The following is an 11248-nucleotide window of genomic DNA, read 5'->3' on the forward strand; positions in this document are numbered from 1 at the left end:
ACTTCACAACTTGTAATTAGACTTCATAATAATCACCACCTCAATATTTTAAACATAGCTGCACAACAACAACGGTTTCACGTAATAAAATTATAAACAGCCGACCAGTTGCAATGGATAAAGAATTAAATATAAACTTGTCTTCTTCAGAAGGTAGTAATTTTACATTAGTAAGGACTAATGTACCATCGCCGTTTTTACAATTGTCGGCATAGATCCATGTGTCAAAAATAAAATATAGCCCTAGGTCCTTTAACCACTAATGTTGCCTTATACTGAATTATGATATTTTTAAGTACTCACGAAATAAAACTTTTTCTCCTTAAGGAAGATCCACTAGTTTTATTTATCATTGATGAGTCGTACTCTTCATCCATCGTCTTCTTTCGTTGATCAACATGAGCAATAACAAAGCCTCTTCAATTGTCTGAGGACCATTCTGACACTGACATGGAATTCAGCAAAGTAAACTGCCACGTGCTTCTTCCTCTCTGAATTGAAAAATCTTTCTTTTTTTTTTTTTTTGGTCATCGATTCTACTCTCGTATTGTAGCAGTTCTCTGGGCATACAACCGTAAGTAAATGTTTTTACAGTGTTCCGTATTTTCTAAAAATACGTCTCCACTCTTAATGATGTATGTGTCAAAATCAACCGGACAATACCCTTTCGCAATCTCACAATACCTGAAAATAGCTGTTTCCTCGACTTCAAGACCCAATTTATGCCATTTTTTCTTAGGATTAAGAGTCACCACTTCGGAACCAGAATTTCACGTATGTGAAAAGCTTTTTCCAACTGACCATACATCCCCAGGCGTCTTTCCACCAATCATTTTGGCAGGCGACCTATTAACAATGTACACAGCTGTCTTCAGCAACAACACAAAAATTAATAAAACTCTTATCTAAGTCCACAGACCCATTTTCAGAGACAGACGACAGACAGTTTTGATGCAACAGCTCATGGAATTACATTCCTTGTTTCTTGTAACCGATGTTCTACTTTCTCTATCTGCTTCCTTGCTCTTCTGCTGCATGCATCGTAGCGAACTGCACGATATCTACCATTGCCTTGTCCGGCTATTTTACTAGACATGAATCTTGGGCTCAGACTACACGTTTAGTACAGGAGCACAGGCACTTGTGTAAAGATATTGTATAGTGCACAGTACCTGAGGGTAATAGTCCAAAGGCTGCATGAGCACAGTTTGTTTGTGCGCACTATCTATATCAGGGGCAAGTATACATTCATTGGCAAACGTATTGTTCTCCTTTGATTGATAGCTCCTTAACCTATTGTTTCCCCACCTCCGCTACTTTCATCCCTCACGAACTGCTCTCACCGATATAAGAACACTTTTGACATAAATTTTATTGACTACTTAATTAAATCGATCAAGTAATTATATCCACTGTCTGGGAAACCCCCAGTAATACCCCTCCCCTACCCCTCCCCACCCCCTCTGGGAAACTGGCAGGATAAACACTCATTTGTTCGGTCATTTAAAGGGAAATCGATGGAAGTGTATGGAATACTGTTTAAACAATAGACAATATGTAGAGATTATGTGGAATGCTGTTTATTTAAACAATTTCTGAGATGAGGACGGTGAACAGGAGATAGTTTATTTGATTAGTTAAAGAACTTGTCAGGAATTCAATTGAAGTGTGTGGAATATTGTTTAAACAAGTTGGACAATGTGTGGAATATTGTTTATTGAAACATTGTATACGATACTATCGGTGTTTGGAATATAGTTAGTTTATTTAGTTGAATAATAATTCGGGGAAATTCACTGCAATGTATGGAATACTCTTTATTTAAACAATTTACAGAATACAAGATGGTGTATGGAATATAGTTTATTTAAAGAATTGATCAAGAAACAGATTGCAGTATGGAATATTTAAACAGCTGCGGCGCTTATTTACTCTCGTCGCGCTTGGAAACGCTCACTAGGCTTAGTTTATACTTGCTGCTGGAGTCAGGGATGTTAAGGCTGTTATTGTCAAAATATCCACGGGTGTGCTGCCGGTCTACAGTGTCCAACGGGCACAATATTTCGGCGATCATACATGTCGCCATCATCAGGTGAACTGACGGACTGAGCTCCTGTGAACGTGCCGGCACGGAGATCCGTACGCTATGGCTGCTCAGAGGGAACTGGGTTCGGTCGCGGCGGCGGCCGATTTAAATACCCTCCGCCCGCGGCGCGCTCCCTCCGCCGTCCGCGCCCCGCGCCATGGTCGCGCGGTGGAACAGATTGCGACGGCGTCTGAGATGACGTCGGAGTGATGGCTCTGTCCGCCGTGGTCGTCACAACTATACGTTTGCTCGATTTACTCTTGATTAACCCGATCGCTGGTTCCCAAGCCTTGCTAAGTTTATAGCCACAGTCACGGTTTATGAGGTCGTCATTGGTGCGAATTTCGATGGCCTCTCTAACAACGCTGTCCCAATATCTCGACGTCTGTACCAGAATCCTCGTGCGGTCATATTCCATGGCGTGATTTTCCGACAAACAATGTTCAGCGACCGCCGACTTGCTCGGATACATCAGACGAGTGTGCCTCTGGTGTTCACGGCATCGATCCTCGACGGTACGCATCGTCTGACCAATATACGACTTGCCACATTGACATGGAATCTGGTACACGCCGGCCTTCCTCAAACCGAGGTCATCTTTGGCGCTCCCCACTAGTGCACGAGTTTTATTTGGAGGACAAAACACAGTTCCGACCCGGTGTTTCTTCAGAATGCGAGCGATTTTCCCCGAGAGTGCGCCTGTGTATGGAATAAATGCAGTGCCTACCTCCTCCCTCGTGACTTCATCCATCTCAAGGGGTTGTGCTGCAGTGGTTGGGCGGAGAGCACGTTGAATCTGCCACTCTGAGTAGCCATTTTTTCCGAAATACAGTTCTCAGATGTTCCAATTCCTGGGGTAGACTCTCTGCGTCAGAGATAGTGCGCGCCCTATGTACTAGAGTTTTAAGTACCCCATTCCTCTGTGAAGGGTGGTGGCAGCTGTCTGCATGCAAATACAGATCAGTGTGCGTAGTCTTCCGATACACCCCATGACCTAGGGTGCCGTCAGCCCTTCTCTTGACCAAGACGTCAAGGAAAGGTAATTTACCCTCCGTTTCAGTCTCCATAGTGAATTTGATGTTGGGGTGTATGGAGTTTAGATGTGTAAGGAAGTCACGGAGTTTATCCATACCATGTGGCCAGATGACGAACGTGTCGTCCACGTAACGGAAAAAGCAAGTAGGTTTCCATACGGATGACGACAGGGCTTCCTCCTCGAAGTTCTCCATGTACAAATTCGCTACCACCGGTGAGAGTGGGCTACCCATGGCGACTCCCTCCGTTTGTCTACCCCAGGAATTGGAACATCTGAGAACTGTATTTCGAAAAAATGGGTACTCAGAGTGGCAGATTCAACGTGCTCTCCGCCCAACCACTGCAGCACAACCCCTTGAGATGGATGAAGTCACGAGGGAGGAGGTAGGCACTGCATTTATTCCATACACAGGCGCACTCTCGGGGAAAATCGCTCGCATTCTGAAGAAACACCGGGTCGGAACTGTGTTTTGTCCTCCAAATAAAACTCGTGCACTAGTGGGGAGCGCCAAAGATGACCTCGGTTTGAGGAAGGCCGGCGTGTACCAGATTCCATGTCAACGTGGCAAGTCGTATATTGGTCAGACGATGCGTACCGTCGAGGATCGATGCCGTGAACACCAGAGGCACACTCGTCTGATGTATCCAAGCAAGTCGGCGGTCGCTGAACATTGTTTGTCGGAAAATCACGCCATGGAATATGACCGCACGAGGATTCTGGTACAGACGTCGAGATATTGGGACAGCGTTGTTAGAGAGGCCATCGAAATTCGCACCAATGACGACCTCATAAACCGTGACTGTGGCTATAAACTTAGCAAGGCTTGGGAACCAGCGATCGGGTTAATCAAGAGTAAATCGAGCAAACGTATAGTTGTGACGACCACGGCGGACAGAGCCATCACTCCGACGTCATCTCAGACGCCGTCGCAACCTGTTCCACCGCGCGACCGTGGCGCGGGGCGCGGACGGCGGAGGGAGCGCGCCGCGGGCGGAGGGTATTTAAATCGGCCGCCGCCGCGACCGAACCCAGTTCCCTCTGAGCAGCCATAGCGTACGGATCTCCGTGCCGGCACGTTCACAGGAGCTCAGTCCGTCAGTTCACCTGATGATGGCGACATGTATGATCGCCGAAATATTGTGCCCGTTGGACACTGTAGACCAGCAGCACACCCGTGGATATTTTGACTATCAAATACGCCGGGAGAAACTCAAGAATCACATCATGCAGCTTCACGGGGAGGAGATGTATCGCAGCATGAAGAAATTTGAAAAGTTGCGCCACCGTAGATGTCGTTTGCTAAGTACTCTTGCCTTTCTAAAGAGATGTCGTTCCGAGAATGTTGTTCCAAATTTTGCTAAGGTTATGCATCACATCGATTCTGCAGCAGCTAAGAGAATCAAGAAACGAGCCAGCCTCGCATTGGTACGTGAGAGAGTGCAATTCACCCGCCGGAGCCTTGAGTTTATCTCACAGGAATTACTCAAACTACATTTGCAACTGGCTAGTAAGTTTACTTCTTGTTCCTGGGATTGGATTGATGGTGTCACCTGGGTGTCAGCTGATTCCGCCCATAAGAAGGCTACGGGACGTCAAACAGCTAAGTTCTCACGTCTCCTTGACAAACCATCTCTACAGGTTCCGTGCAAGACTGTCATCAATTTGAGTGGCATGGTGTTGAGTGATGATGCAGTCTCGGTTTTGCAGAAAGGTCTCAACTTCGCTCCCACCCGCAAGTTCACTCCGGTCGCAGAAATTGTTAGTGCTGTTGAACAGGTTGCAGCTCGACTTCCGCCAGAATCAGCCGAGGAAATACGTCGTGAAACTTGTCGTGCGTTGACGAAATCCAAGCCGATGAAGTCAAATATCAGCAGTAAAGAGAGGGCGGCCATTCGTGATCTGAGGGAGCGCTCTGAAATTGTTGTCTTACCGGCTGACAAAGGCAATGCTACAGTTGTTGTCTCCCATAAGGACTACACTGATAAGATGCAGAGCCTGCTAAATGACGATTCCTACCGGAAGATCAGCGTTGACCCTACAAAGAAGGTGGAGAACAAGACGAGGGCGCTTCTCAAGGACGCAGATTTACCGGAGGGTGACGCTAAGAAATTGTTACCCCAAGGTCCGGTACCGCCGAGACTATATGGACTCCCGAAGGTTCACAAAGAGGGGATACCATTACGCCCCATTGTCAGCAACATCAGGGCACCTACATATTTTCTGGCCAAATACCTGACGGGAATATTAAGTCCTTATGTGGGTAAATGCCCTCATCACATCCGTAATTCCGTGGATTTTGTTAAACGCCTTGACAGCTTCAGGTTGGATGAGTCAGATATCATGGTGAGTTTTGACGTCGTTTCCTTGTTTACGAGGGTACCCCTGCGAGAGTCACTAGAACTGATTAGTCAGAAGTTTGACAAGAAGACCACTGAACTTTTTAGGCATGTTTTGACTTCCACGTATTTTCTTTTTAATGGAGAATACTACGAACAAACGGAGGGAGTCGCCATGGGTAGCCCACTCTCACCGGTGGTAGCGAATTTGTACATGGAGAACTTCGAGGAGGAAGCCCTGTCGTCATCCGTATGGAAACCTACTTGCCTTTTCCGTTACGTGGACGACACGTTCGTCATCTGGCCACATGGTATGGATAAACTCCGTGACTTCCTTACACATCTAAACTCCATACACCCCAACATCAAATTCACTATGGAGACTGAAACGGAGGGTAAATTACCTTTCCTTGACGTCTTGGTCAAGAGAAGGGCTGACGGCACCCTAGGTCATGGGGTGTATCGGAAGACTACGCACACTGATCTGTATTTGCATGCAGACAGCTGCCACCACCCTTCACAGAGGAATGGGGTACTTAAAACTCTAGTACATAGGGCGCGCACTATCTCTGACGCAGAGAGTCTACCCCAGGAATTGGAACATCTGAGAACTGTATTTCGGAAAAAATGGCTACTCAGAGTGGCAGATTCAACGTGCTCTCCGCCCAACCACTGCAGCACAACCCCTTGAGATGGATGAAGTCACGAGGGAGGAGGTAGGCACTGCATTTATTCCATACACAGGCGCACTCTCGGGGAAAATCGCTCGCATTCTGAAGAAACACCGGGTCGGAACTGTGTTTTGTCCTCCAAATAAAACTCGTGCACTAGTGGGGAGCGCCAAGGATGACCTCGGTTTGAGGAAGGCCGGCGTGTACCAGATTCCATGTCAATGTGGCAAGTCGTATATTGGTCAGACGATGCGTACCGTCGAGGATCGATGCCGTGAACACCAGAGGCACACTCGTCTGATGTATCCGAGCAAGTCGGCGGTCGCTGAACATTGTTTGTCGGAAAATCACGCCATGGAATATGACCGCACGAGGATTCTGGTACAGACGTCGAGATATTGGGACAGCGTTGTTAGAGAGGCCATCGAAATTCGCACCAATGACGACCTCATAAACCGTGACTGTGGCTATAAACTTAGCAAGGCTTGGGAACCAGCGATCGGGTTAATCAAGAGTAAATCGAGCAAACGTATAGTTGTGACGACCACGGCGGACAGAGCCATCACTCCGACGTCATCTCAGACGCCGTCGCAATCTGTTCCACCGCGCGACCATGGCGCGGGGCGCGGACGGCGGAGGGAGCGCGCCGCGGGCGGAGGGTATTTAAATCGGCCGCCGCCGCGACCGAACCCAGTTCCCTCTGAGCAGCCATAGCGTACGGATCTCCGTGCCGGCACGTTCACAGGAGCTCAGTCCGTCAGTTCACCTGATGATGGCGACATGTATGATCGCCGAAATATTGTGCCCGTTGGACACTGTAGACCGGCAGCACACCCGTGGATATTTTCACTATCAAATACGCCGGGAGAAACTCAAGAATCACAAGGCTGTTATTATTTATTTTCCTCACCTTTCAAAGCACATTGGTGTCTATACACAGTGGGGAAAATGAGAACAATTACATATCTAAAAGTTCATGGTATATTTCGAAACCAACCGTCACTTTCTGCAGATGGACAAATTAATAGAATCTCAACAGCAACATATTTTGCACAGATCGAGAAACATACGGCAGTCATATTGCACTGACAGCTAAACGTTGCAAATCTGTGCTACAGATCGTGAATAGAATGAAGTGCAGTATAGTAGTCGCCGTTCGGGGTCTCTCGTGCATGTCTACACCGCCAGGGAATCGCAACGAAGGTCAATACCGCCCAGTGTCCTAATTACAGATCAAACTACTAAATACCACCGACCACAGAACACATTTCGGCCTCCTTTGATCTCATTGACCCCAAACAAGCATCAAGTGGCGGCATTCTGTTGTTCGGGAATTTTCAGACTTACTTCCTGTCTCTGTCTTTCTCAAGAGGCCACTCCTTAATTGTTTGTGTGAACCAACGTCCCGACACACGCAGACAGAGGTTTTCATCTCTCCTCAGAATACAATGTTACTATGGGCTAATACTGGAGACAAGGGGAGAACTGATAATTTCAATACCGAAAACAGAGTGAAATAAGCCATTTGCACTATCCTTTCAGATTAAGTGTTTAACAATACACAACAATCAAACAGATCGCTTAAAACACTCACTGCTTTTAGCATGATCCTTCTTCGTCAAAAATATATTTTCAGCGTATGAGTATCGCACACTAACATTATGCAAAACATGTAATGAAATTTCCGCCAGAAATGGACTGTAGCATTAAATATATTCGAGTTCTTGTACGCACCAACGTCTGAGTGGACAAATCCCATCCTCTACCATAAAGATCCACTAAACATATCTCATGAAAAAAAATCCTGCCGATAACACAAACTAGCGATCGAGAGGCTCGTGCCATTCGCCATTTACACCTTAGCCTCCGTCCGCACCGGCTGGGAGAACACGATCCAGTCCGTAGCAATAAGCTGTCATGGCTAGATGCCAGAGACCGCGATCAGTCGGGAATCTGATGTCGCGATTGGGATTTTTCAAGCTCAATAGAATTCCTAAATTGTTTCTCTTCGCCACATTCGGAAATATGAAGGCCTACGGCATGATAGGATCGAGACAACAGCAAATACGATTTCACGACAGAGTCCACTGCAGTGTATTGAGAGCACTAAACACGACACACTTAAACCACAGTCCAGTTCGTGACAGTAGTTGACATGAGTAGAAGTCGCAGATAGCTGGAAACACTTGCACACCCCGTGCGCACCTGTCAAGAGGTCCACAGGCAGCGCGACCATCCCCCATCTACACCGCCAGAACCCCGTAAAGAGACCAGTGTAAATTACCTCCGCGGCCGCAGCCGAAGTTTTGGGCGTGCACGTATGCCAGAGTGCATCCCCCCCCCCCCTCCCCCATCCATGGCGGGCATCCGGGGGCAATTGGACTGTAGCAATTAGCATGTTATCAGTACCTCCAGCGCAAACGTCCTTCATTTTGAATCTTCTCTCACGTTACACACAGACATCTGCTTCTGTCTCGCTGGACACTTCACCAGCCCCCGCCGCTGCGGGCAAGATCAGACAGGTAGGCGCATTCTTTTGTACACGTCAAAACCTGTGCAATCCGTTACTTCCGGATGCTGACTCCTCCTGACCGAACTCGCAGGCAGCCGCTATGTACTGCGGAACAAGCAGCTGCAGCTTTGACGTATACAGTAGTTCTAAACAATTCCACTCCGACATAGACCCACCAGTTTAAAAAGCATACTTTACCCAATCAGAGGCAACGATATTGTTGACCATACACGCGAAATCTAGATTCTTCCCTTTTATATGAGTTCTTTTCGAAGATAGAAGTAATCGGAGAATTCACGCATTCTCAAAACGCTAAAATATCGTTACTTTTTGTGAAAATTCTGTACAAAGCTATAGCATAGGCTATCTTTTCATCAAGTACAAAAATATCTTTCCTTATCAGTCACGTCCTGCATCACAGGACTAGAATATTAAACTCATTTTGGCCTCATGATGGTTTGCTAAGATCTACCACTGTCACAGGACGCCTCACTTTCAGACGCTCTCTTAAGGTAACCATTTGACTGGCCACATCTGTAGTCTCTTAAGGTAACAGTAAAGAGAAGTTGTAAATATAAGTTTTATACTACGTATCGCTTTATAAATTCGGTGACAAATGTGATATTATTTCGATGGGTATCCCTCCCTGTATAGGTGGATGATTTAAATATCGTTAAAAGATCTCGTGCAACGAAAAAGCCGGCCTCGGTGGCTGAGCGGTTCTAGGCGCTATAGTCTGGAACCGCGCGACCGCTACGGTCGCAGGTTCGAATCCTGCCTCGGGCATGGATGTGTGTGATAGTAGTTCTAAGTTCTAGGGGACTGATGACCTCAGATGTTAAGTCCTATAGTGCTCAGAGCCATTTGAACCATTTTGCAACGAAAAAAAAAACAAGTGAAGAATAATATCCATAGTATATATGACGGTAGTATTTGTTCCTGAAAGAACAGTTACCGTGGATGACCGTGCAGCTTTGCTAGAAATGAAATGATAATTAAATGGACACGCTAGCCTATTAGGCGCACTATGAATATAGTGGTGTGGACATGTTGGGAATGTGGATCTCACGGGGAGCGTGCAAGGGATAAGTCGCTGCAGACGCACTATCCTCTGTGCCCGCGGTGGTTCAGATGGATAGAGCGTCTGCCATGTAAGCAGGAGATCCCGGGTTCGAGTCCCGGTCGGGGCACACATTTTCAACATGTCCCCAATGAAGTACATCAACGCCTGTTGGCAGCTAGGGTGTCCATTTAATTATCATTTCATTTAATATCCATAGTGTTCGAGCCATCACCTATACTCGCCAGGCGGCATGACACTGATATCAAATATATAGGGTAATTAATTAAATTGAGCATGACAGTCACTTCGTCTGGCGAGTAATTTGTCTTTTACAGCAGTCTGATTACAGTCACTAAGTAGTTCAAACGGAAATCTCTGGAGGGAACACAATGTTCTTTTTGAGGAACCCTACTGAGAACTCGAATGCATCCAGTCACCTCCAACCTCATACTCTACCATTGCAGTGCGTTTGCTCTGTTTTCTGTATGTTTGTGTCTGTGCATGTGTCGCAGATGGCTCACATGACATGGTATTCCCACTGGTGGATCAAACTTCGAACATAATTTAGTTTTAGTTTATTTTAGTTATTTCATGTTCCATGGATCATTTTCCGGATTATTTTATCGATATGATGTGGAACAAGTCAGATTACAAGATATATATATATATATATATATATATATATATATATATATATATATATATATACACATGAATAGTGCTAATATAAATATTACTGAAATTTTTAGTTCTACACATGCAACTACATTTAGAGGTACATTTTTTTTTCTTTACCATGTGTGATATAGAAACTCGTCCATGGAATAGAAGGAGTTGTCCAAAAGAAATGATTTTAAGCTAGATTTAAAACTTGATCTGCTACCTGCCACACAGTTTATGTTGTTGGGCAAATGATCAAAGATTTTTGTTGCTGAATAATGTACTCCTTTTTGAGCAACTGACAGCTTCAATAACGGATAGGAAAGGTCATTTTTCCCTCTAGTGTTCTATGTATGAACATCACTGTTCTTTGCGAACTGAGATGGATTATTTGTAGCGAGTTTCATTAACGACTCTGATGGTGCAGTTAAAATACCTAACTCCTTGAAAAGGTGCCTACAGGACATCCTTGGGTGAACACCACTAATTATTTTCACTGTTCTCTTTTGTGCAGTCAATACTTTAAATGGTGAGTTCCCCAGAAAACTATTCCATAGGACATTATTGAATGGAAATATGCAAAATGCGTTAGGAGGCTGATCTGTTTATTACCAAGACTAGCGATTATACGAAGAGCGAAAGAAGCTGAACTTAGTTGTTTGAGATCAGTAATGAGCTTCTTCCAGTTCAAGATGTCATCAATGTGAACACCAAAAAATTGGAGAAATCTGCCCTGTTAACTAAGCCCTGTTCATATGCTACATCAATTGACGGTATGACTCTGTTTGGTGTACAGAACTGGATATAGTGAGTCTTTTCAAAAGTAAGGGAGAGTCCATTTTCTGAGAACCACTTAATAATTCTTTGAAACACATCTTTAACAA

At 45.5% G+C, this 11248-nt stretch overlaps 1 non-coding gene across 1 annotated transcript; it reads left to right on the plus strand.

The window, feature by feature from the left end:
- Positions 1 to 9756: 9756 nt before the first annotated feature.
- Positions 9757 to 9831, plus strand: Trnat-ugu. The gene has a single exon. It is a non-coding gene; the product is annotated as a tRNA-Thr (tRNA).
- The last annotated feature ends 1417 nt before the right edge of the window (positions 9832 to 11248 follow it).

Source organism: Schistocerca americana, chromosome 5 (genome assembly GCF_021461395.2).
Source record: "Schistocerca americana isolate TAMUIC-IGC-003095 chromosome 5, iqSchAmer2.1, whole genome shotgun sequence".
NCBI lineage: Eukaryota > Metazoa > Arthropoda > Insecta > Orthoptera > Acrididae > Schistocerca > Schistocerca americana.